A 4190-nucleotide genomic window follows, 5' to 3' on the forward strand; every position below is an offset into this window, starting at 1 on the left:
ATTAACCACACTTACAGTACTTGCCATTCTTATTGAAATACACTTAAAAAGGCATCGCAGCGCAACTTACAGTTGCGTTTAAGTATATTTTGTTCATACTGCTATCATACTTATAATTACTATAAACTGTTAATTTAGTATGCCTCTGTGATATTTCAAGTGATCTACAAATGCACTTCATAACTATATTTAGTGCTTTTAAAGTGTCCCACTATGACAATAATAATGTGTTTGAAGTGAAGTTCAATTACAACCTAAACATCATAAACACGTACTTTCAGTGCAATGTTATTATAGTGTAAGGTAGAAACAAATTGTTTGAAGTATATTTCATCTGTAATTTATCCCCATTTTGTTATACTTAAGCATGAATGTTGCTATTACACTGCAAGTGTATTATATTACAATTCAGTTCAAGTGCATTACATCAACAGATTATAAATTGCATTTCAGAAAAGGATCTTTATTATTGACACAAAAGTAAAACACAAAAGCAGATATTGGCAAAAGCAGGAACCTTGAACAGTAAAGGCAGCGTCAAGAAAAAAAAAAAAAAAAAAAAGAATATGAGCGATATCCGCCGTGCTCGGACATACGCCGCTGTGGACGATGTCTTCCAGTTCTAGTGTTAAAAATTCCTTAGAAATAAAAGTTTATTGATCTTTGAAAAAGTGTACCTTCATTATTATTCCATTATCGTTATATTAGATGAAAATGGTCTCAGGACGACAAGATTATGGTTTATCACAATAATTTCTGGGACAATTTATCGTCCAGCAAAACTTGTTATCGTGACAGGCCTACTCGCTTTATACAGGACCAATGTCGAAGATCGTTGTTCCCATTAGTAACAACAACAGAGGAACATAGGGTCCAAGTTGAAAAACCCGAAGTTACCCTTTAAATTGTGCACTGTTTTCAAAATAGTTTTTCAAAATGACAACATTTTTTAACCCTCAACCCCGCAGTCTCTCTGGCCCTTTCACTGGAAGAGCCTGTTTTTTAGAGCAAGCGCTTTGTTGGTAAGTTTCCCTCCATCAAGTTCCATGCAAATCTTTTGGATCAGGATTTGGATTTGAAGTTCAGGGCATACTGTACATTAGTCCAAACAGCGTAGCAACAGGTAATGCTACATTATAGAGATCTTGCAACATATTGATGCCTTCAAGGAAAATACCAATGTCCCCTGGTTCATCAGTTGAAGCATGTTCTTTAAGAACATAAATCCCAACACTGGTTTCTTCAGTGGCCTCGTTGATGGCGTCTTCATCCATGCCCTATTAAAAAAAAGAAGAAAAAGGCAGTCAATAAGACCAATCGAGAAACAAATACACAAGTATTAAATCATAAGGGAGTAGTAAGTAGGGCTAACAATTTTAGAAAATAATCTAATTGTGATTTTTTTCCACAAATATTGTGATTGCAATTTAATATGCAATAATTTTTTAAGCTCTTTGTCTTCTGTATTATTCAACAAAGACAAGTAATACATCCTTGTATAGTATGAACAACACAAGATTAGATAGATTAAGATCATTTCCTGGAGGCCAGGTCTTGATGTGATGATGAACTTAGGTGATGCATGAATTTATATGAATGACATCTTTTATTTAACTACTTCAATCACAGTAGTATATTGAGCACTGACCAAGACTGGTGTAAGCATTCATATGAAAGTCAGAAACAAATCACAGAAACTAAAGTGCAGATTGCAAAAATATGTGGCTTTACCAAACTTAGTGGTAGTACTTAGATTATTTAATTATTATTAACTGTAATAAACATAAATAAACATGTGGATTGCATTGTTTTTTTTTGAACACACTACACTTTGAAGTCAACTACTGGTGTACACTGGCATATGGGTACATATTTCTCTAAGAATATTACAACATGGTTAGTACAAAGGTACTAGCCTTGCTGTCAACTCCAAACACGTAGGAAAGAGATTGACAGTAAAGACAAAGAAAGATACAAATATGAAGATAAGAAAATAAATAGAGGAAAAGTTAAAACTGAGACAAAAAGATGAATATAGTAGGAGAAAGATGAAAAATAAGTAGACGTTGGGCTTTGCCGTTCTTGCCAATAAATTGTGGTATGTAAAATATAACATATAACATTACATAACCTTTCCACAATTCTAAAATCTTAATGATTTTCAAAAAAAGAAATAACACTAAACAACCAGTTGGTGTTTTAATGTTTCTGATATTGTTAAAGTTTAAATTGGCGATATCTGTGAAAGTAGGTCCATTTTCATTTGTAAACAATTGAGAAACAAATAAATGTTTCCATCTGTAACTTTCAATTATTTTAGGAAATATACAAAGAAAAAACAAATATGACAGCACTTACCACTATAAAGCATTTGATTGTGTATGCTGTTCAAATAGGATCCTATGAAAGAAAAGATTTAGAATCAGTGAGGTGAACCAAGCACATTGATTCAATAATTAAAAGACCACACAAAATAAAGCACACAACAAAGACACAAAGGTGGGCTAAAAATCCAGTTTGAGTCCGACCTTAAAAACGCTGCTTCATTTATATGAAAACTTAATGATTAATGGAGGGCTTCTTTAGTGTGCACACACACACACACACACACACACACACTCACTAACTGAATAACTTTAGCTACAACACTTGTTCGTTCTTACCCGACGTTACATTGAACTTGTAAGCCTGTGGTCTTAGCTATTAGCAAACCAACATATAACGTTATGCCCAAACATCTCGACGGACCTTTTTTTTATGTTACATAAAATATAACAAAAAAAACGTTACAACAGCATCAATGTAATCTAAATGTTGCGAACTAAACCCGACCACTTAACACTCATTCTTATGAGGCTGACTGGCTCCTCTTCACCGGCTGCCATTAACATTACGTAAGCTACATTGAAATACCGTTGTTAGGCGCAGGACCGTCAGTGGGAGAAACACAATTATTAATGCTAAACTGAGTAGTTACTAGTTAGTGATGGTATTAGCTAACTTAGTTACAAGAAAACAGATATATTTATAGAGTGCACAAACAAGTGAACAGACTTTTGGAACCGTTACATGCAGTACAAAAACATTATGAACATGAACAAAATCATTTTGATTGATGTTAACTTACTTTTTCGTGAAGAAGACAACATATGGCTGCTGTAGAATTAATCCTGCACACAGCCAACACATACTCAACATTCTTCTTCACATTCTTCTTGTTTGGGCGATGTCCTTGTTGAAACAGTTTGCCTGTGTTGGCAGCATAGACAGTATATAAACGGTTGGTGTCAGTGCCCGGGAAGTGCCACCTACACTTCCTGGCGCCATTTGATTCAAATATACCATTTCCGGTAGTGACCAAACTTAATTCGATCATTTAAAATGTTCAATTCAATCAATTTCAATCAACGCAAAAGGAATCTATACAAAAACACCTGAAGTCTACAAGATTGAACCATGTTCTTGAAAGGAATATAAATGAATTGCGTAGCATATTCTAAATTCATTTTTGTAAATTCAAAGACCTGCTATTTCCAATTTTTCAGTGTACTTTGATATGCTAATAAAAGTACACTTATATTTAGTGCACTTTGTTTACAGTGTACTAAGATTACACTATTGATGAAGTGAAATTAGTGTACACTTTCAAAAATTATACTAACTCTGTATTAAAAATAAGTGTACTTACTATAAGTGTACACTAAGTTACCACTATACATTTTTGTATTTTAACATATTTTATGCAAGTACTCTGATATGCCACTAAAAATACACTTATTTTAGAGTGTACTGTATAAAGTGTACAGAAGTCACACTTCTAATGAAGTGAGATCATAGTACACTTTAAAAAAGTATACTAACAATTAATTTCCAAAAAACTATACTTCCCATAAGTACACTGAATTGCCACTCTAAGTATGTCAAATTTAATACACTTAAAAAAAAAAAACTTCTATACAATTTAAAATACATTAACAAAAAAGTACACTTTCAAAAAGTACATTTAAAAAATAATTTGATTACTGGTAAATTAGTATACTAACTTTTTGGACTCTGAAGTTGAACTTAATTACATCTATTTTGAAGTATACTTTTTAAAAGTACATATTAAATACTCTTTAAATAAAGCACAACAAGTAGAAGCATACTTGTTTTACACTTCATGTACTTCATTCATATTTCTAATACAC

The 4190-nt window shown here is 32.6% G+C and overlaps 1 long non-coding RNA gene across 1 annotated transcript; it reads right to left on the minus strand.

Annotated features, from left to right (window-relative positions):
• Window positions 1–915: 915 nt before the first annotated feature.
• On the minus strand, window positions 916–3515 carry LOC114571462 (uncharacterized). Its single transcript, XR_003694649.1, has 3 exons — window positions 3128–3515; window positions 2359–2400; window positions 916–1277 (listed from the first exon to the last, which is right to left on the minus strand). It is a non-coding gene; the product is annotated as an uncharacterized LOC114571462 (long non-coding RNA).
• Between the last annotated feature and the right edge of the window lie 675 nt (window positions 3516–4190).

This window comes from Perca flavescens, chromosome 16, assembly GCF_004354835.1.
Source record: "Perca flavescens isolate YP-PL-M2 chromosome 16, PFLA_1.0, whole genome shotgun sequence".
In the NCBI taxonomy this organism is placed as follows: domain Eukaryota; kingdom Metazoa; phylum Chordata; class Actinopteri; order Perciformes; family Percidae; genus Perca; species Perca flavescens.